The sequence below is a fragment of the Sebastes umbrosus genome, chromosome 3 (assembly GCF_015220745.1).
Source record: "Sebastes umbrosus isolate fSebUmb1 chromosome 3, fSebUmb1.pri, whole genome shotgun sequence".
Lineage (NCBI taxonomy): Eukaryota > Metazoa > Chordata > Actinopteri > Perciformes > Sebastidae > Sebastes > Sebastes umbrosus.
This window is the reverse complement of record NC_051271.1, coordinates 25,942,579-25,966,063: the sequence shown is the minus strand read 5'-3', so window position 1 is coordinate 25,966,063 and position 23,485 is coordinate 25,942,579. Positions and strand designations below refer to the sequence as shown.

General features: G+C 41.2%; 1 long non-coding RNA gene across 1 annotated transcript; it reads right to left on the bottom strand.

The window, feature by feature from the left end:
- Positions 1-12,191: 12,191 nt before the first annotated feature.
- Positions 12,192-22,124, bottom strand: LOC119485500. Its single transcript, XR_005206283.1, has 4 exons — positions 22,115-22,124; positions 21,367-21,372; positions 12,692-12,695; positions 12,192-12,308 (listed from the first exon to the last, which is right to left on the bottom strand). It is a non-coding gene; the product is annotated as an uncharacterized LOC119485500 (long non-coding RNA).
- Positions 22,125-23,485: the final 1,361 nt, after the last annotated feature.

Here is a 23,485-nt window from a genome sequence, read left to right as displayed (position 1 = left end):
CTCAGAGCTAAACAAAGTCTTCTGCAGTGTGTAGTGTGTGCGCATGCACGTGTAGAGGTGGAGCGAGAGAGGGAGAACGAGCGTGGTGTGTGAATGAAGGCAGAGGAGCAGAGTACAGCAGAGACTCCGGCCCTGGAGACCAAAGCTTACATTACGTTCCATTAAACTTACATTGGGAAAGAGACATCTGTAACTCAGCGGGTAATTTTTTTCCGAGGCGAATCAACTTCCCAGTATGAACACTTAAATAGCCCTTATTTAATCATTAGGTCCTTAAAGTTGTGAAATGTGAAATCCCACAGTGTGTTTTTTAGTTCATGGAAGTTGAAAATGTCTTATTTAGCATTCAGTTGTACTTAGCTTCACCCTCTCCTGTCACTTCTGGTTCCAAAAAAACAAGATGGCGACGACCAAAATGCTGAACTTGAGGCTTCAAAACGGCAGTCCACAAACCGATGGGTGATGTCATGGTGACCACCACAGTTGTTCCGATACCGATAACAGTATCGGAAATGCGTTCGATACTGCCCAAAATTCGGTAACCGGGTATCGGCGAGTACGCCAGTCAACGCACCGATCCAATACCATAATTTATTAACCCAGAAAAAAAAACAACTTGGATAGCCGCAAATCAATTCTTCTTCGCCACTCTAAAACAGTAGCCTTCACTGTGCTGTCGTCCTACTGTTTTAGAGCAGCAAAGAAGAACTGATTGCAGGTAGTTTGTCACGTGACGATAGCAAACAGCAACAGTGCGGTGCTGGTGGAGAGTGTAACGGTAGTCGGAGCGAGGAAAAAAGTCAGCCATTTGGCAAACAGCCATTTCACAGTGGAAAATCTGTTCATGTTTTACAAAGGGTTTAACCTGAGCCAGGCCATACAACAAAGATATTCATATCACGTTCATTTTTTTGTCATTTGTAGTCAGTGCAAGTTTAGTGGCATCATATAGTTAATCACACTGTGGTCAGTCAAACAGCAGGCTGTGTGTGTGTTGCAGAAACATGCCGTCAAAAAGGCCCAAAGCTCAGTTAGTCTCTCTTCATCAGCCTAAAATATCACAAACTATAAAAAGCTCTCTTTTTAGCAGACAACTGGGACACGCATCAGTGACATGAGAAGTCTATAAGCTTGTTTTTAGTTTCATCACCGTTACAGTGACAATAGCCTGAGCTCAAACCTCGCCATGATGCAGGGAACAGTAAGCCCATTCAGCTCTGTAGTAGTCCTACACTTCACCACATAAAGCATGTCACCGGGAGCAGCACTACCACTCAGACAGGGTGCCAAAAAATATTAGAGCCAGAGCTGCTGTGAGCCGGATTATCCTACAGGGGGCAGTGCGTAGCCTCTGCCTCTCTCTCTGTCTCCCTCCTCAGGCTTTAATCATTCGTCAGGCATAATAAGAGAAGCATTTATAGTCATATCCCTGTAATAAAGGAGGTGTCTCTTTGTCCTTTTTCATTCAACACATTGTCACAACCCAGAGCCTTAATCCTGCAAACTGACGGACAGTTGCATCCTGGGAAAAGAGCCGCATGCCATTGTTTGAGTGAGTCAAATCTGTTAAGCCCTAATTCTTTTGTGGGCATTTGCATACTCGGAAGTATTCTTTTACTGAAGGGCCAAATCCTCCTTGTGTGTGATGCGAGGCATTTTTAGTATCATTTGTGAAGTATCTACATGCACTATTAGCGCTGCATAATACCCACATATAATACGGCGGCATAATCTTGCAGATAAGAAGGGTTTTTCTAAAGTGTAGCATTACGTCGGGATGAAACGCTGCAATTTCAAGCAGATTCAAACAGGCTCAAATGTCATCAGAAATGTCAAGTGGCTCTGCAGTCGCTGGATACCGGAATGCCTTTTTTTATCGTTTTCATCACCCGCCTGATTCCTCAAATTTACCTCCCAGTTGAAAGGCCCGGCTCGGCTGAGACCGCTGCGGTGTAATGGGTCTGGTGCTGTAATAAAGACGGTTACCTCTGACTCACCTGGCCTCTCTCTTCCTCTTTTCTCTGCCTCTTTTCGTCTTGCTCTTTCCACTTCTTCCTCCTCCCTACCACTCTCTGATTATAGCAGGATGGCTTTCCCACTTCCAACAGAGTTTCTCTGGCTCACTGATAAACTGTTTGTTATCTGTCTGTGGCGTTCGGCACACAGTGTGGTTCACACATTCACTTCCTCTGCAGGCCTTTTCTCTGCTGCTCTCTGGAGTCCCTTCTGCAAAAGCTCTGATAAGATTGTTGGGTTGAGATGGCAGATGGAGAATCGAGGAGTGACGGTGAATTCTGTTAAAGCAAAACTGTGACAAACCTTTAGCTGTCCAGAATGTTTTCCTAACATAGCCTACTATACATTATTATTATTATTATCTGAAGTTGTACAAAAATTGAAGTTTGATCATCTGAATCAGGTTTATTTCCAGGTAGGTTTTCACATACAATTTGTCTCGGTGTTTTGGTGCTTGGCGGTCACAAAAAACAAGTACTGGGTCTGATTTTCTGACAAAAATGTGACTGAAACACTGTTAAGCCTCCAAATTGACAGTCTTGGACAATGGGCTTCCTCTGGGTCTGAAAAGTGAAGCCAAAGCTGAAGTGCCTTACACTTGCATTCTTTCTGATAGCCAGCAGGGGGCGACTCCTCTGGTTGCAAAAAGAAGTCTGATTGTATAGAAGTCTTGATTTATTACCTCAGTAAACATTGTAAACATGAGTTTATGGTCTCAATCGCTAGTTTCAAGTCTTCTTCAATACAGCATAATGTTTATTTAGTAAATGATGGTCCCATTTAGAGTCAAATAGACCATAAAGCAGGGTATGCTTTAGGGCATGGCTACCTTGTGATTTACAAGTCGCTACCACGGCGTTTTCCAGAATGGGAGTTTACAATTTTAACCCTTTCACAGTGTTTTCAGTTCATGAAAGTTAATTATACCCTTTTCGGTCGCCTAAAAATGTCTTATTCAGCGATAGGTTGTACTTAGCGGCACCCTTTCGTGTCACTTCTGGTTGCAAATAACCAAGATGACGACGGTCAAATGCAGAACTCAAAGCTTCAAAGCAACAGTCCACAAATCTATAGGTGACATCACGGTGAATACGTCCACTTCTTAGTCTATGGGTCCTGGATGATGTATCCTCCAAACAAGATGACTTCAGGGTGGAAATTTACGGTATAGATCAGGATCATCATAATGAATTTATCTTTGGACTGAGGCTGCTCTTCCCACCAAATCTGAGCCAAATATGTAACTTTTGTGACATCTGGATAACAAACTGCTGGTGAGAGCAGACACTTCACCCTATCTTTTGAGTGTAGCCTTGTGGAGCAGGTATAAACACTTTTTCCTCAAGATGTGGTTGAATGACACGTGCAACCTAGCTAGTTTGAAGCACCCTGAAGCCTTTACATTTGTCCGTTACTTCAAATCGATTTTGAAAACATCCTGACCAAGTTGAATTCCAGCGGGTCAAGAAACACGAGCAGTCAGACGATAATACAAGTTGTTAACAAACCCCTCGGTTAGGCAAGCTTATTTGGAAGAGAAAACAGTAAAATTATCAATCAAACTGTCTGTCGTGAAGACCGCTAACGCTACAACATTATGACCTAAGCTGTAATAAACCGGAATGATCCTTTAGGATTTAAAGGCAGGGTGTGAGAGAGCCTTTATCTGTCTTTCATGTAAAGCTCATGTACAGTATGTATGCAGCCTTGGCTCTCCATTCACAGTCAGTGTCTTTGTTGTTTGGATGTTTCATCGTGTTGCACCATCACTTTTCTTTCTTTCCAATGTCACACAGTCAGAGAGAGAGAGAGAGACGGAGGAATCTGCAGCCGCTCTGCATCTGTTCTCTGGCTGCTGTTTGTCTGTTTGTTTTGTTCTTTCCTCCTGTGTATTTAAGCGTCAATTTCTGCCGGCGAGGGACACATGAAAAGAGCCATGGCACGAACAGAAAACAAGCCCTCAGAGACGAGGAGGAGGAGGAGGATGAAATGACAACACGAGGAAGGAAACAAGGCCCGGAAATAAGCTGCGATTAAACCGAAAAACAATCAAACTGCAGAGATGAGAAGAAGAAGACAGAAAAAAACACACACAACAATGAAAGCAAATAAAACAGGCAAACAGGGAATGCAGTGTGTTTGTGAAAAGACCCTGGCGAGGGCAAATTACGCCGAGTGCCAGTTCTGGATGCCTGGCATCAAAGGGAAGCAGAAGAGTTTTTCTGTATAAATGACACCGTATCACTGTAAGAGACGGAAACTGGGATCAGGGTAAGCAGCAGTATTGTTAACGCACAATATCAAACAAACACATTGATTACATCTTCACATCAGAGGTGAGGATGGAGGCCGTGTCCGCACTAGTGCAGATAAATCTGAAAAACAGCATTCATGTGTCCATAGCAGGGCTGTCAATCGATTACATTTTTAATCGCGATTAATCGTATGATTGTCCAGTTAAAGCTCATAAAACTGAGAGGATTCAGCTGATCATTCTCTGGAGGTTCATGCAATTCATTTCATGTTGTCATTTTTCATTTGATGCTTTGTTATTATGAAGATATAATGATTTTAGCCACCTTAAAGCTCCTTTTGAAAAGTTGTCAAGTGCCTCGTAAACATGCAAGAAATATGTCATGCAGTTACAGAATCATTCATCACCTGCTATTATTTGCTATATACACAATATTCAGAGTGTTAGGAGTGACGTCATCTTCCTCGTAGTTCACTGACTGGTCCAAAATGTTAGACTGATAATCCCACTAAAATGTCATTATGTTTTACTCTCCAGACCTGCCCTTCTCCACCTGTCCACCAGATGCCCTCGGACCTTTCCACCAATCCTGGTCACCTGACTCCCACATCCACCTGCTTACCTGCCCAAATCAGTCCCACCTGCCAACACACCTGCCTCTCATTATCTCATCAGTCCTTCAGTGTATATAACCAGCTCCACCAGCAGGTTCCCAGTCTGTCATGTTGTCACTGTCATGATGGATGTTAATGTTGTGGGATAAAATGCTCTGTCCTCATTCAGTACAAAAAAATGTAAACAAAAGTTAATATGAGGCTTCAGTATCAAGTGATTGTCTACCAGAGTTTCACTCTTTTTAAAACTATCCCAACACCAGAGCTGATCAAGAATCATCTGTCTGGGGAAGAACAAAGAGGACAGTTTGGATAAAAACACTTTTAATATCCACTAAGCAGCCGTTTCTAAGGAGTTACTAAAGCAACAAACAAATCTTTCAATGTGCATGTGGGCATGTGAATGTCATATTAAGATAGACAGCGTAAGGGACGGCGTGTCAGTTTCTGTTTATTACATGCAGTGTCTCTTTTCAAAATAAACTTCCAATTAATTTTAATTTTAATTTTTAGGTTTACTCGCGCAACAAAACTACTTGGTAAGGCTTAGGAAAACATCGTGGTTGGGGTTAAAATAAGTAAGTTTGTGACATAACTACGGTAAAATAAACCAATGCTGACTTGGTTTCACACGGGACACGAACAATAGTCTCCTAGGTGAAAGTCCAGCCCGTTCTCATTCCCAGGGTGTCAAATACCGATGCTTTGTCACGGCCGTCGGCGTTAGATGCCGCCATACGAGGCGTCCTTTAGCGTTGGCATGAGACGCACCAGGCTTTCCATTAACTACAATGTAAACCCATCCGCGGCAACAGTAAACGCTCAGGGAAAGTGCTGCGTGTGCAGGCAGGAGGGTAGGTGGATGGGTCCAACAAACACAAGGCTTTCATACAGGAGACCGCTGTCCGTGTCCTGTGTATGAAGTTTCACGTTCACTTTACAATCAGCTGTTTGTTTGTGTCCCGTGTTCACAACGTCAAGTCACATTTTCACTGTACAAACGTAGTAATTTTAAGCCCAATCATGTTGTTTTTTCCTAAACCTAACTATAGTGGTCTGGTTGCTTAAACCTAATCAAGTGTTTTTGTTTAATTCACAACATTAAGCATGTGTTTACTGCGAGCGAAAAAAGATGCAGAGGGATCTGACAAAGCGTCAGTATGTGTTGAGATGATCCTCCTGTTTGTTTGACCAGTCCATCCCCTCCCTCCTACCCTAAGCGGATTTTCCTGCTCTTTATACTACGTCAGTTGCTCTGACTGTCTAATAACGACGAGTTGGGAGTGAGAACTGGTTCAAGAAACATTTTTAAACGTTTTTAAAACATGAAAAAGTGGCTGGAAAGTAGAAACCTGAAGTTGGGTGGAGACAGTTGCACATGGGTTCCGTTTTTCGACAACTTCTATAAAAGACTAAAGTTCAGTAATTGGCTGAAGCTCTGCAGTATTTTTGTTCATTTTGAAAGGAAGTTACCTGATTAGCTTGTTACATTAGCTTAAAATGAGCTAATATTATTAGGGCCATGCTGGAGCAGTGAAAAGACCCTGATTTATCTAATTGTGTAGCTTATGAATAAATTTGACAGCAGTGTGTCGCCTCTCTCGTACCTCGCCGGTCCCTCCGGCGCTGCAGTTCTCTGGGTTTCATGTTGTTCCAGTTCAGCGGCTCTCTGACGTCCCGACACCGAGGCTTTTATGACAGATGAAGACTTTTTAACCGCCTCTGTGTGGAGGCAGTGGACTGGCTCCTCTTAATTAGCACTTTGTCTCTGCTCTGAAGTGACCTTTTCTCTTTTGCACTTTGGTTAAATTGACTCCCACTTCTCTGCTGTGTGTTTCCTCTGTTTTACATGGCTGCTGGTGCGTGGCTCTTTGGGTGCTGCAGGACTTCATGTAGTTCAACTGATGTATTGGCACGCCAGTATAGCAAGCTCCTGTTAGGATCTATTTTCCCTTTTATTCAATATTGGATAATGTCCAATCAATGGTGTCCACTTCAAACCTCCATCCTACCTTTTTTCTTAACCGTTAAATGTTTTTTTGTTTGTTTTTTTGTTTTAATTAACCATACACTGTATATAAGAAGATATAGTCACCGTGGCATCACCCATTGGTTTGTGGACGAAGGTTTCGGAGTCAGTGTGCACAACATGAGGTCGTATTTATTTTTAAACATGTTACAATTTTGGACGAAAAATATGGACTTGGTGTGCAAAGGCCGAGCTCTGAATTCCTTCTCTGATGAAGTCTTTCGTGTCCCAATGCATCGGCAGATTGCTAATCAATCAGTTGTGAATAAAATGATCACAAAAGACATGAAGTGACTCTTTCTTCCTAATATCATTTCGGGGAAATACAGTGACAGTAGTAACTTTCCAGGAAGAGGCAGCGATCTCTGAGGCCACATAGCTTCATGCTTCATTGGTGAGTAATGATCTTGCTGCGGTGACTAATGCATCCAAAATAACACACACACTCAGAGACCCTCCACAACCATCGCCTCCTCCATTTCCAGAATCAGAGATGACCTTTGCATGAATAAAGTCAAAGAGGATTAAGGCAGAAGAGACCTTCGCAATGTCGGCCGAGGGGAGAAGCGGGTGCATCCTCCTTTTGAACGTGGGTTGAGTGTCGATGTCTCCACCTGCCTGAAGGCCACGCTGTGTGTGTGTGTGTGCGTGTGTTTGTGTGTGTGTGTGTGTGTGTGTGTGTGTGTGTGTGTGTTTGTGCATGTGACGCGTTTGCATGGAGGCTGCAGAAAAACAAAAGAAAACACACCTTTAGGAAATGGGAGGAAACGTGTTTCTAATCATATTCTGATGGTAAATGTTGAGTTACTGTCAAAGTCTTTCATCCGTCTCACTGGAGGTGATAATATCTCTGGTTAATATCTGATTTATATTGTTCAGCGACCTAATCCATATGTTACAAGATGTACAAGCACAGAATCTATTTGCTTAAGTGTCCATCATACCACCAGGATTACAACAATTTAGATTAGCTGCCTTTCTTCTTTACTGTGTGATGTCAGCTGTGCTATGCTCCCATCGGGATTAATAAAATCAGATTTTTACCAGTATAATGCCAGATGTCAGAATGTCAGAATCATCTGGAACTGAGAAATGTACACCTTTTTAAGAAGCGTTGAAATGTTGAGATTAAATTAAATAGACAACACTCTCATTATAAAATCATTTCAGGAGATACAGATTAGAAACAAGCGGCAACCTCCGGTGCTGAGACATGAAGACTGCAATTCATTCCAAAAGTGAGTCAATCATAAGAATTGGATGTAGTCAGCGTGACGTCACCCATTGGTTTGTGGACTGCCGTTTTGAAGCCTCAAGATTGGCATTTTGGCCGTCGCTATCTTGTTTTCTGCAACCAGAAATGACACAAGAGGGTGGAGTTGAGTACAATGGAACACTGAATAAGACATTTTTAGGGTACTAAAATGTTATAATTACTTTCATGAACTGAAAACACACTGAATGGGTTAAAGTTCTAAGACAAAAACACAGACAACTTCCAGACCGGATGTATGGTAGCGACCTCAAGGCAGCCACGCCCAAAAGCATACCCATATACACCGATCCCCATACGCAACAAACTGCGATGCACTGTGTGTTCTGACACCTTTCTATCAGAACCAGCATTAACATTAACTTTTTCAGCAATTGGAGCTACGGTAGCTCTTCTATTGGATCGGGCAACACGGGCCAGCCTTCGCTCCCTACATGCATCAATGAGCCTCTGGTCTGACCCTGTTGCCGGTTCACCAGTTTTCCTTCCTTGGACCACTTTTGGTAGGTCCTGACCACTGCAGAGCGGGAACATCCCACAAGAGCTGCAGTTTTGGAGATGCTCTGACCCAGTCGTCTAGCCATCACAACTTGGCCCTCATCAAAGTCGCTCACATCCTTACGCTTACCCATTTTTTCTGCTTCCAACACAAAGTTCAAAGTTCAAAATGTTCACTTTCTGTCTAATATATCCCACCCACTGACAAGGGCCATTGTAACGAGATAATCAATGTTATTCACTTCACCTGTCAGTGGACTTAATGTTGTGGCTGATCGGTGTATATTCAACCCTACAATCTAAGGAAGGAAAACTGAAAAAAAGGTTTTTGCATTGATCTGATGAATGAAAAATGACAACTGATTTCAATTTCCCAGTTTCCTTTTATTTATTTTTATAATAGAATAAATTAGCGCTGCAGACACCTGGTAAATATAACATGTTTGTGAAATACCTGAATGCACCATTAAACAAGTGACTGGCATGCAATGCGATGCGGAAGAATATACTGGTTGTCTCCTCTAACAGCCAAGATTTAGCCAAATTCAGACCGCAAAGCTCATCTTTATTTGGAGGAGTTGACTCTTTTAATTCCTACAAGATATCAGAAAACACTGAAATAAATCCTGGTGTATTGGTTGTGCAACATGTTAAATGCTGATGGACTTTATTGAGACTCTCCCTGGTTTGCACCTCATTGTGTGTGTGTGTGTACGCTTTCAAAATAAGATACTGCTACTGATCACCCCACCATGCTCACAGCTCTCTGCTTGTTTTCTGAACCACTAGTGCTCCCCTAGGAGGAACAACACCACCCACAAATTAGTAAAAAACACAATTGTCTTTGGGCCCCTGCTCCTCTCTCTGCAGACTGGGGGCCATCGCTGAAACATTTTCCAAGATCACTTACCAGAAAAACAAAAGGGGGAAAAGAGAACTGTAGAGCGGGCAGGCCACAGCCCTGAGGATTATTCTCCTAGTGTTACATGGATTAGCAGCAGCCCAACCTTTGACTCCTGTTAGGGACGACTTGACTTGTGGCTCTGTTCAGGTGGGGAGGGGGAAGTTATGTACACATGATTCAGTCAGAGTAGGAGAATAAACTATAGGTGACCTTGTGCCGTCTGTATGGGCCCTATAGCTGCCACGCCTGACGCCATACTGGGAGATACAGCAGTAGAAAAAGCACTAGGTCTGTACATATATATATTACTTACTGACGCTTTTTCAGACCCCTCAACGTCAAACAAAAACATTCACTTAGGTTTAGGCAACAAAACCACTATAGTTTGGTTTAGGAAAGAAATACATGGTTGGAGATTAAATTATTGATTTTACAGTGCAAATGCCCGCCCAGTGTGTCTCTTTTGCTCTTTTAAACTACGTCATCACAGCACTTTCCCTGAGTGTTGCCGCGGATGGTTTTACATTGTAGTTAATGGAACTGGATTGTCTATGTTGTTTAATCATTATGTTGTTACTCTGCACACACGACATCTATTGGACATCTGTCCATCCTGGAAAGAGGATCCCTCCTCTGTTGCTCTTCCTGAGGTTTCTTCCATTTTTTCTTTTTTCCCTGTTAAATGTTTTTTTTTTTTTGGGGGGGGGGGTTTCCTTATCCGATGAGAGGGTCGCACTGTAAAGGACAGAGGGTGTCGTATCCTGGACAGATTGCTATGCCCCCTGGGGCAAATTTGTGATTTGTGATTTTGGGCTATACAAATAAAATTGACTGACTTGACTTGACATGATCTTTTTTTTTTTACTAAACCTAACCAAGTAGTTTTGTTGCATTTTTGGCTGGACCGCAGAGGGCCAGCCCTGCAAACACAAAAGTCTGTCACTGACTGATGAAGTAATGAAGTTACATGATTGGTCGGCGGAGTTTCCTCATTGGCTTCGTCCGGCTCACAAAACTTGGAGCAAGCTGTCAAACCAGACGATCTAGTTCTAAAATGAAACGAGATTCAGCAGTGGCACAGCCTATTTCTCGCCTCAAATGTTTTCAGAAGTCGATTTTGTGGAGGACATGTACTGCTGGATTTAACATTATAGATATGACTACTGACTATGTGTGTAACAATTTAGCCACAAATTCACAGACTAAAGATACACAGGCCAGCCCTATACTCGGTTTTGACCGAGTCTTGTTTTTTTTTGTTTTAATTTAACCACATGTTCAAAAGTACGACCATTATCCGGGAGAAAATACATTTCCCTTGCAACGTAATTGAGAATGCAGTTTAGTTGTATGGGAACGTAATTTTGTAGCAGACAGGATTGGTTATATATTATCTCTATATTTTAATTTCTGCAATATTTGAGTTTTTACCTGGATTTTATTCTTAAAAATGATTTCTAAAATATATAATAATTAAGCCAAATGAATAGTTCTGGTGTCTCCTTGTTCAAACAACACTCATCACACTTGTTTTTTCCGATCTTTTCTCTTTGTATCCACTCCTTGACTTCAGTTTCTACGGGGCTAAACCTCTTCATGTTCTCAGTCAACAGAAGTGGAGTAAGAATAGCTCACAGAAATGATGCTCAACTTGTGTGTGTATGTGTGTGTGTTCAGTTCTTGTGTTAAGTCCCTACAGATCTCCCAAATACCCATGCACATGTGTATAGAAACAATTTACAAAGCCCTGTGTAATCTTCCTTTTTACGGCGCTCTTAGTTTCATCTGCAGGGGATTACTGTACCACTTTTTTTGTGTGGAATCTGCAAAAGGAGGAGGGACATACAAAATGGCGGAAAAAGGAAAACAAATTGTAGCGTAATCTCCGCAGAGAAAGGACGGCTGAGCGAGGGAGTCCCCCAGACCCTCCATCTTTTTTTCGGGCCAGAAAATCCCATAATCCTCCATGTTTGATGTCTCAAAGCTAATGGCGTTTATTAGGACAGCCCAAAAGGCGCTTTGTCCGCGGCGCGGTTGCCGTTGAGGTTTTGAATGACATTGCAGGGAGAGAGCTGGTAACTTTAGCTTAATCTGGGCTTATCCGGCCCCGATGCATGCACAGGTGTGTGGCCCTTAAGCCCAGAGGAGGCCGGGCTCTCCTGTGCGAGCCAAAGATCAATCCTGCTGCAGGGCCCGAAAACGTCCAGAGGAACACACACTGCACCTTTAACCCACGAGGCTTTAGCCTCCTCATGAACCGAACTGCCTATTATCACATTTTAATTAAACGACTGCTCCCCTTCCCTCTGTCTGCTCAATAAGATATGGAACGACCTTTTCCTGCTGAGTTTACATTTCATGTAGCGAGTCATGCAGGTTGAGTTGCATATATTCATCTGGAGGATTTTAGTTTCACCCCAAAGCCTCCTGCTTTGTGCTGTGGCCCCAAATCCTGTCAGTTCATATATATGTTTGGCATTTATGTTCCACTACATATTCAGTACATGTGGAAGTATAAAACAACTTTACCTTAAAGGAACAGTGTGTAACATTTCGGGGGATCTATTAGCAGAAATGGAATATAATATTCATAACTACAATTCTACAATTTCATTTAGCAGACGCTTTTGTCCAAAGCGACGCACATCTGAGAGTTCGTACAACACAAGCAAGGATCTAGTTAGGAGGGAACAACATAAGTAAGTGCCAACAACAGCTAACTATGTGTTCATTAGTGTATAATCCCCTTAATCTAAGAAATGTTGTGTTTTCGTTGGCTTAGAATGAGCCCTTCATATCTACATATGGAGCGGGTCCTTCTTACAGAGTCCGCCATGTTTCTACAGTAACCCAGAACGGACAAACCAAACACTGGCTCTAGAGAGAGCCTTTCACGTTTTTACGTTACCTGAAGGCCACCGTAGTTCTCCGACATGCTTGTGAAACTGCGGTAACTTGAGTCACAGAGTGCAAAACCTTGGTACCGCCATCCGCCGTCCTCCTAAAGCAGTGTTATTATTTGATTATGTACACATATAAAAAAATTAAAAGGATACAATATATAATTTGCAAGGATATGCAATCTGCAAGATTACCTAGAAACGTGCCTAGAAGCTTGAAAAGTGGCATTCTCCAGGCAGCATATTACATGTAATAATTACTGTAATGTATTGTACACGATTTGTATGTATCTATCAATCATTTTAGTGATAGTAAAACATAGGGAAAAAACAAGACATTGTTTAGCAAAGTACTTGACAACAATGCATCCCGTAAACACCCATCGGTTATACAAATATCAAAAAGAGTCATTCATAATTCACTGTCAAAGACTAACTTAACAAACTAAGAGCATGTGATTATGGTAAGGATGACCTGAGCGAGGCGAACAGCGTTACCACGGTTTTGCACTCGCCGGCTCACATTACCACAGTCTTGGAAAGGGAGGAGTGAGCGGAGGAGTACTCAGTTAGATGCTGCCAAATCTTACACACTGAACCTTTAAAGGAACAGCGTGTAACATTTAGAGGGATCTATTGGCAGAAATGGAATATAATATTAACAAGTATGTTTTCTTTAGTGTATCATCACCTGAAAATAAGAATCATGTTTTTGTTACCTTAGAATGAGCCCTTCATATCTACATAGAAAGCGGGTCCTCTTCACGGAGCCGGCTGCCATGTTTCTACAGTAGCCCAGAGCAGACAAAGCAAACACTGGCTCTAGATAGGGACATTCTTGTTTTCACGTTTTCGCATCCGCCACCTTATTTCTCCTACACGCTTGCCACACAAAGAAGTTTCAGTTGGTTGCAATCTGCAACCTCACCACTAGATGCCACCAGATCCTACACACTGCTCCTTCAGAGGCAGCTTTCTTAGATTTTTGGCTAACTTCAAAACAAGCAGACACAAACAACATACAACATAGTATCACCTTATAAAGTTGTTCTGGTTAACATGTTAGCAGGTATTCACACATCCAGCAGTCATAGAGCATCATGATCATCATAGGAATGATGTTTGTGTCCACTTGAGTCCAATATTCACTCTTTTTTAGCTCCGGTTTGGTCTCCACCAACTCCTGAGAAAAATATTCTGGCTTTTCAGCTGCTAGATGTTCCACTTTCTTCACCAGCTCGTCTTATTGTAGATCCTGAAGCTACACAGTAACTATACACTCTACTGACTACACTACTCTGTGTTTGGTCAGCATGGGTTGCTTGTGTTGTCTCCTGCCAGTCTCTGATGCCAGTACGGATATTCAGAGTGAAGACACATTGAGGAAGTTGATAAAAAGACTCCTTTTCAGAAACACATCTAACAAAATCATTTTTATTGCACATTTTCTGCTCCCTGCGACCTCCTTTGACCAACATGTCGGAGTCGCTGCAGCTAGGAAATGATCCCCCAATGGCTTCCCACTCACAAACACAATCCTTGTTTATTGCATGTACAACCAGTGGTGGAGAGTAACTAAGTGCTGTACTTGTACTTTACTTAAGTATTTCCATTTTATACCTCTTTATACTTCTAGTCCACTACCTCTCAGAGGTAAATATTGTACTTTTTACTTTGGCTTAATAATATAAAATATAATCAGCTAATAAATTATGATGTATTATTATAGATGAAACTACCCAGCAGTTTATAAGGTAGTTAAAATGAGCTCCACATTTACCAGCTGCAACATTAAAGAGATGAACACACTAATGCATTGGTAATTATAATCCAGTAAAATAATTTATATTATTGTGAAATGGGCCATTCTGCATAATGAGTACTTTTATTTCATTAAAATGTATTTCTACACTGTGATGTTTCTACTTTTTAAGTAAGTAAGTACTGCAACAACAGAAATGCCTAAAATGAATTGTTTGCAAATATGACAGTTGTAAAAGTGGAAGTAGCGTGATGCACCTAAAAAAGGAAGAAGGTATGGATGGTTGGACAATAAAGCGTGTTCACATCCTGTTCATCCCATTATCTTTAACCAAGTAGTGCCAAAACCTAACCAAACTGAGACACTATCACGCTTCTAACAAAACTAATATTGCCCATATTTAATATGTAGTTTTAATATGTGAACACCATTTGTATGAGATAAAGACACCGGCTGACCTCAGATTCAGTAGATTTACCGCTCACAGAGTTTGTGACCAAGCAGTCACAAATCCCACAAAAATCAGTTTCTAATCTCTGATCTTTTAATCTTTTGGCATATTTTGGGTATTTTTTTTTAGAAACAGAAATCAACTCCTTTACACCTCCTCCATTTTTCTGACCAACACATGGAAGGAGAATGACATTGCTGCTGCTTCTGAATGGTGAAGGCTTTCTGACCAAGGACTGCTGACTGTCTTATTGGATTTGGAAGCCACTCCTTCAATAAAAAGAATGAATTTCCCATAATTCAATAACAGAAATCAAGGCCAGCGGCCCAGTGATCCATAAACACTACGATGATGAGGTCACCCCCACCCCACCCCCCTGCACGACACCACATGATGCAATATCCTCATCATGACAGCATGTGTTTGATTTTCAGATTTAAATAAAGTATATTTTTGGACACCTAAGATGTACAGTGTGACGTACAGTGTTTAGTCCAAGGCCACTCCGATTTTCCCATTTTCACACCTTTGGGCGCCCACAGCATTTTCACCAAAAACCCCTCATGATGTATCCAAACCCTGCATTTCTTCAATTGCTACCATCATCCTTCAAATAACATGCTTCATGGTTTTATTTTCCTGCGGGGGGGATGGTGCCCCCTCGGCCCTGCGGTCACACTCCCTGTGGATCCACACAACCCTCATTTTCCTTTCTTTTTCCCACAGAAGGAGCCGTTTGCATGGACTGACACGCCACGCATCACTTCCTGTCAGGTAGAGAAACGTATCAGCATCATAAATATTTCACTGTTGGTGTTTAAACTGTCTCACCTTTCGCCTCTCAGATGTCGGTGTCTGCGATTCACGACTCAAAGCTTCTTTGCACCATTTTTGGGCAAAGCAGGATGATTTCCCATCCGTTCATCACATCCACAGTTCAGAAACGTGTGTGAGGTCGACCAACAGGGGGCGTCAACCGGCAGCTTAAAGTGTATCTGCAACCAGAGCTGCTGCTTTAACTCTTCTGTCACTGGGGAAGCTCAAACAATGCTGCTCAGCTCAGCTACAGTCTCTCTGAGTTAAACTGAAAAGAGTCAGAACATGATTATGATTTTCTGTGACGCTTGGCAGATTCAAACCAGTGCCTCTCTCTGTGGTGGAGGAAGTATTCAGAAAGTACAAGTACTGCTGCCACACAGTAAAATACTCTGTTACAAGTAAAAGTCCTTCATTGTAAATGTTTCTTCAGTAAAAGTATGTAAGTATAATCAGGAAAATTTACTCAAAGTATTAAAAGTATAAAAATGTTCCCTGTGACTGTTCTATTATTATATATTATTAAATATATTCTATCATTAGATCATTATTAGTCATGCATTAATGTAAAAGCAGGATTTTACTGGTGTAGTTGGACCTCATTTTTAACTATTAACTAATGATTGTTTTCATTATTGATTCATCTGCTGATTATTTTCTTCATTAATTGATTGATTGTTTATTTCGTAAAAATAGTGAAAATAGTGAGAAATGCCGTCACAATGACCCGGAGCCCAATGTGATTCCTTCACCATGTTTGTTTTTTCCAATCAGCAGTCCAAACCTCAACATTATTAACATTATTACTAATACATTAACATTATTAACATTATTACTAATACATTAACATTATTAACATGATTACTAATACATTAACATTATTAACATTGTTACTAATACATTAACATTATTAACATTATTACTAATACATTAACATTATTAACTAATTACTAATACTTCAACATTATTATTAATACATTAACATTATTAATATTATTACTAATACATTGAAATTATTAACATTGTTACTAATACATTAACATTATTAACTAATTACTAATACTTTAACATTATTACTATTATTTAAAAGGATGAGGAGGAAATCTTCACATTGAGAACCATTAAATGTTTTTACGTACTAATCAATTAATTGACAAATCATTTCAGCTGTACTTGTATAAACTTGTATAGTTTAATTTCTAACAACACATCATATTTTATAAACTCTTCATTTGTAAAATACCTAAAGCTGTCACATTCATGTAGTGGTATAGAAGTAGAAAGTGGCATGGGAAGAAAATACTTAAGTAAAGCACCTTAAATATAAACATGACAAAAGATGAGCCCAGTATGTATCAAGGGTGAACTTTCTACACATTGGCAGGCAAATTAGTAATTAGTTCTCTCAAATTGGTATTTTTTTACACTGGAAATACTGAATTCATCTCCTTGTCTTATATTCAGGCTGATAAAGTCAATGTGAGAACAAACCACAAACAATCTGTATAAAAAATAAAAGGGTACTGTGTTGAACACAGAAATCCTGAAGTATGTCCATGTATTAATTATGCTTTTCGCCTTTCCTTCCTCTTTCTCCTTCCTTTCCAGAACTGCCTGAAACATCTTGCATGAAGTCCTGCCACTCACAATAGTGGGCCAGCTGACCAATCAGAGCACACTGGGCTTTTTTTGGGGGGGGGTCAAAAATGACTCTGAAAGTAACTGTATGATGTGACTGCATTTTTTGTGTATACGTGTATCACCTCTGCTGAAGGCAACGCTTCCCGGTGTGTGTGTGCTTCCTTTGAGAAGAACAAAATGAGTGGGAGCATCGTAGATGTTTGTCTGTCATAACAAGATTACTCTCCTGAATCCTGACGTTTTCAGACCAGCTCTCTAATCCAGCACTCGATAAGGCTTCAAAGCAACATGCCATTAATGATGTCTTTAGCGTCATCCACGGCGACGAGCAAATGACCCTTTATTATGAGAGTCATTACTTTATTCACTCTGTAGAATAAGTATGCCTGCGGGGCTGTACTGTTTTATTACAGGCGACATAAAGAATATAACCATTTATGCCTCTCAGGGACCGAGATGTGAGCGACTAATCTGACGTAACACATTGCAGTGATGTTACTTTGGTGTTCAGCCACAGGAATAATACCTGAGAGAAGGTTTGTTACTGCTGTTAGGTACAGAGGTGATGCAATGAACGAATCAGAGTCAATGTAATCTCAGTGTACTCCTACTGTATGTGTTATGGCTTTTATACAAAGGTGACACTTTGGCTTTCTAGTAGTACACGGAGACTAGAATTTAAAGGGCCACACCGATGTAAGTTCTAGCCCCTTTGATTGTGTATACATATTATAGAGAGCTACAGGAATGAGTCCTAAAGCCCGGAAATGAGTTAGCATTTTAGCACTTCCGGTTCCCTCGTCTGGAAGTCAATGGGTTTTTAGTTAGATGTCTGAAATAAGGTCTGTGGTTAACACAAGCTGAAGAAATTTTACTTAATCGTCATCACGTCGACTCGTCCTCCTTTACAGCCTCGTTGTGTATACTCGTGTATACTCGTGTATACTAGCTTTTTACTTCTGGTGAAGTAAAGTTGTGTTCATTTGTGAAGATTATCTTGCTGAACAAAATGTGTCAGTATCATAAACGTGTGTTTGCAACAGAGCTTATTTTCTGCAATAATCCAAAACCCAATGGAAAAATCACATTGGCTTTTTGACGAGGGAACCAGGACGACAAAAATGTGCCATCCCTGGAGCCCTCTATAGAATACACTGCAGTATTATATTGTTCAATGTTTTTTTCTTTTCTTCCAGATTGAAATATCTCAACAACAATCGGATGGATTTGCCATTAATCTTTTCCAGCGCCATCGTCAGGTCAACATTTTAATTTGTCGAATTTATGTGCAAATACCTGCAAAACTAATGACCTCTTTATTTTCTGTACTTGCTAATTATGTAACAAATGTACTTAATTTAACCCAGACCACGATCTTTTCCTAAACCAATCCAGTAGTTTTGTTGCATAAGTAAACCAAAAAACAAAGGAAACCTACAGTTGAAGTTTATTTTGAAATGTAACAAGCGTAAACTGTATGTTTCCTGTGAACACTAAAATTTATTTTGAAAAGAGACTATGCATGTAACTAGCGGAAACAGACACGTCGTCCCTGACACATCCCAAGCTGACGTTAGAGGGGTACCTAGAGCATCATAGTTTGAAGCGTAGGGCAACTGACCAAGCGTTGGAATTTGACGAGTTGGGAGTGAGAATGTATTTCTTTAAGGCACAGAAGCAAATGTTTTTTCGCCCCTTCGCTGGCATAGAATAGAAGTGAACGGGAGGCAAATATTAATTTTGCGCATATGTGACCGTGCCTTTAGCAAGATGTAATGAATTACTGTATGACCATGGAGAGTTTGTGGTTATATTGATTTGAGTGGCGCTTGAGTGTCATGTGTGAGCTGCTCAAAGACGTGAGTTTAGAGGCTCGCCAACGCTCGCAGATGCCTCGCAGACACATTCCAGACATCTAGCGTGCTAAATATCTGGACCTATCAGGGACTCCGGCCACGAGCTACAGCCAATGAAAGCGCGAGACACGGGTTGAGGGGAAACCTGGGGGAGGATGGGTTGCCTGTAACAATAGGAACTTACTGTAGTAAGTTTTGCATTTGCAACACGGAGCAAAGTTGTTGTTGCACCTAGAGTAATAAATTGTAAAAAAGAGTGTGGAGACCGATGGAAACAGGCTATTTTGTGAAGACATGTGCCAACAACAACATCAGCAATGTGTCTTGTATATGGTATCACGTAATTTACCGTGTATTTCTCGCATTTTCGTGACAAAACATAGTTTGGAGAGCACATCAGGGATCCCTCCTCGAGAAAGATCTTGTAGTGTGTGACCCCCTGTCGCCGGTCAGTCATGTAGTGTGAAAACCACAACGACTTAAAGACTCCCGATTACAAGACAGCAAGTTGTTTAGTGTGAACAGTAGACGACTTTGAAAGGCGTGTAGCGTGAACTTAATTTGCTTCGGAGCAGGTTCATTTCAGAGGATAAGATAAAAACCTGCCATCAGCCAGACTACTGACCAATTAGAACTAGAAAAACAGAGTTGTCATTCAGGATCCTGACAAAAGTACTGACTTTACAATAAAGTGATAAATAATAAAAAACAATAAATACTTTTACAGATTCCTCTGGGTCACTGGTTTTAAAACAGAGCTTCTAACAAACACATTAATGTTCCCCTCACAGCTATGCCCCAGTCTCTCCCCCAGTGTCCTCTCTGTTTCCCTCTCCGGCCGTGTCCCCTGTTTGCCTCTGTCTGTGTTTGTGCGAATTGTTCCTGTGCTGCCTCACACTCTCCTGGCTCCTGGATCTCTGAGCACCTGCCTTCAATCGGCTCATCAGCCCTCCCAGTCCGCTGACCGGCCTCTCATCAGTTCATCAGCCCTGCAGGATTTCAATCCCGGCTCTTCACACATCCCCTGCCAGATCACTGACTACATTTACATGCACAAAATATTCTGTTGTTTCCCCCTTATTCTGAAAAAGACAATATTCCTACTAAGCTGTTTACATGGCTAATGAAAATGAGTATTCCACTAATATTCTCGTTTGTCTGTCGTTGTTGATAATCAGCTTTGTGGTAATGGTTATCCAGGACGGCCAATGTTTGGCTCAGTGCAGACACGTAACCCAAAGACAGACAGATTAAGTTGAATTTGTTTTGTGATGCAGGCCCTATTAATGACTGATGTTTTTTATAAATAATCTGTCCATATGTGGAGCATCAGGCGGACTCGGGTCTTGTGTGTCCCAAACAGGCGCAGCGAGGGAGTCGCCCTGCCATGTGCTCCTAACGTGCCGTGCTAATTGCAGCCTTTTGTACTGAATCAGACTCCTGCTCTGCTGCTTTTTGATGTGACTACACTCATTTCCCTCTCCGTCGAGCTCTCGCTCCAGCCATGCGTGGCTCACTGTTTTCTCTGCGAGCCTTTGATAGCGGCGCAGTAGCGTTAATTGTTTTGTACTGTTTGGCGGCCACTCCCTGTAGGTGGGCTCCATAATCTATACCGACACCAGAGATAGACTCCTGTGTGATGTCAAGGCCCCCCGCTCTCAGAAAATTGGTAATTAGGGGACTGACGTTCGGAGCAAAAGATGACTCTGTTTCTGTTTGAAGGAATGAAGAAGCTTCAGAGACATTTCATTCATCATCAACTGTTACATCTACTGTCAAAGCTTTGCTCCTCATAGCGTTGTTGATATTAGAAATAATTAAAATAGTTCATTTTTTAAACTTTTTATTTATTTTGTCTGCTTTGTCTTCTTCCTTTTTGGTTTTCTCCTGATGTAGTTTGAGTTTCTCTTGTCACTTATCATACTAACTATTTCTATTATATAACTATAACTATCTATAACGAGTTCTTCTCCTGCTGACACAAATATATTACTAATAATCAACCTTTAGAAACTTTATAACCTTTATTGGACCTAAATCAAGATACTACAAAGAGTCAAGTTGAACTGTTTGTGATGCTCAGAAATGTGTATCGGAGACATTGTGGTCTGCCAAAATCTCATCACAGATTGACAAAACAATTGTTTCAGTTGGCTTGGATCTTCTTCTATTGTATACTGCAAAAAAATACTAGGGAACTAGGTTGCTGTGGAGTACACTGTGTATAAGAAGTGGATGTAGTTACCACGACATCACCCATTAATATGTGAACTGCCGTTTTGAAGCCTCAATTTTCCCCATCTTGTTTCTTTGCAACCAGAAGTGACTCGAGAGGGTGGAGCTAAGTACAACCGAACACTGAATAAGATGTTTTTATGTGACCAAAAAGGTTATAATTAACTTTCATGAATTGAAAACACACGGTTAAAGGGTTAAAGTTCTGACTCACTGACTTCTTTTTGCAACCAGAGGAGTCGCCCCCTGCTGGCTATTAGAAAGAATGCAAGTTTAAGGCACTTCAGCATTGGCTTCACTTTTCAGACCTGGAGGTAGCCCACTGTGCTGGAGGAAAATTGATCGATACAATGTACACGTCCTTTTTGTAAAATAATTAGTGAACTGTTCATCATAACTTTTTTAATTTGTGAACAAATACAATTAATGAAACATTATTTAAAATTTCAAAATATGATTTTGCAGGAAAAACCTTTCCAGAAGAATTAAATGTTCAGGAAAAGGCTGTGATATGTGTAAATAATAAAATAATTATTTAACTATAGCAAGTTTTGTTAAAGTTTAGTATGGTATAGTTTTGTTTGTTATCTATGGTAATAATAATGGTCCATAATTATGTGAAATTGCATACTTTTAAGTCAATAACATAACCTTCTTGGGGGATGACCCCCAAAACCAATTTATTCACTATAGAAATTGAGAATGTAATAACTTTTTTCCACTTCAAGCACTGGACAGCTCCTGTTATCACACGAGTTGGCATGTCTAAAAATATGGAGGCTTAAAAGTGTTTCAAACATTAGTTTTGCAGATATTTTAATAGGAAGAAAATGCATTAAACGGATGAAACGCTGAATGTAAACACAACACAAAGTTTTATAAGAAAGCTCCCGAGGTTACCTTTAATTACTGTAGGCTAGATAGCTCTAGATAAAGGTGTCAGCAAAAATAATATCAAAGTGTCATTGTAGTAGTTCCTCAATTAAATGGTAAACAGTGAAAAACGTTTTGAATTGTTTTGAGAGCAGTCACTGAAATGGGAATTTGTCCTCAACAGGCCGTTAGCACATCGAAGCGGCAGATTCCCCGGGCTTCCTGGTCGAGGCAATTAGCGTCCCAGGAGTCATGGAGGCAGAGGCATGTCGTCAAACAGAGGAGAGTCCAGGTGAGCCTCCTCCTCGTGATCACTGGCATGTTAGAATCAGTTTAATTGGGCTCTGTTTGATTTTCACCGACGACAGCCACAGCGCCCCTTCACCGCCTCCAAACACTCCCACACACCAGCAGATCCCCCCCTCCCCCAACCTAATGGCAGAGCGGTGACTCGTCAGAGTTGACAGTGACCTCGCTGTCGGAGGGAGGCGAACGGCTCAGAAACTCCTTTGAAGTGTCAGCGACTCCCCTTCGGTCTGCTTCTTTAAAGAGCCACATTTTTGTCTTTCTGGACGAGCAGCTTCAAAACAGATTGACACCTGCAGGCCTCACTTGGCTTTAAACACCACAAGGTGCTTTTCTGGTGCCTTCAGTGGGATTATTACTCTCTCGTTAAAAGAACAGGAACACGTTCTGATTGCTTTTTCCTGTTTTCTTCAAGAAATGTAAAACCTGCAGACTGAAAACTGGTCCGCCGTGGTTATTTTTAGCGGAAGTGCACCCCAAACAGAAGGGTTCAGCTTTTTCTTGTTGTTTCATGTTATAGCGCACCTATAGCAGCAACTCCCAGACTGCAGCATCCCCGTGGGCTACTTATGTGGACCATGTTAATGCCCTTACTTTGCACCACTGGAGTCCTGTTTCTGTGATGCTAATATAGCAAGCCCCCAGGAAGAGCGCCGGTCGTTGATGCCAATTTTCATAGTGGCCAAACGGCGGTACTACAACTTCTGTGCCCGTCATGTGATGCCATTGGGCCCAAAAACATTTTTTCCTATAGACTTACATTGGTAAAGAGACGTCTGTAACTCAGCGGATCATTTTTTTTTGAGGTGAATCAACTTCCCAGTATGAACACTTGAACAGCCCTTATTTAAATCATTAGGTCCTAAAAGTTGTAAAATGCACTAATAGATGAATCCAGAGTTATTTTCCTTCCTCCATTCATGTGAATGAGACCCAGACCGAGGCTGGAGCGAGGGCTGGGAGGCTGATTCTGCTCAGGCCTGGCTCATCTCGAACGAGCCTCTGCTGTAAAAAAGGCCCATTGGAGTAAATTTCACCAGTACATTTTGGTCGGACT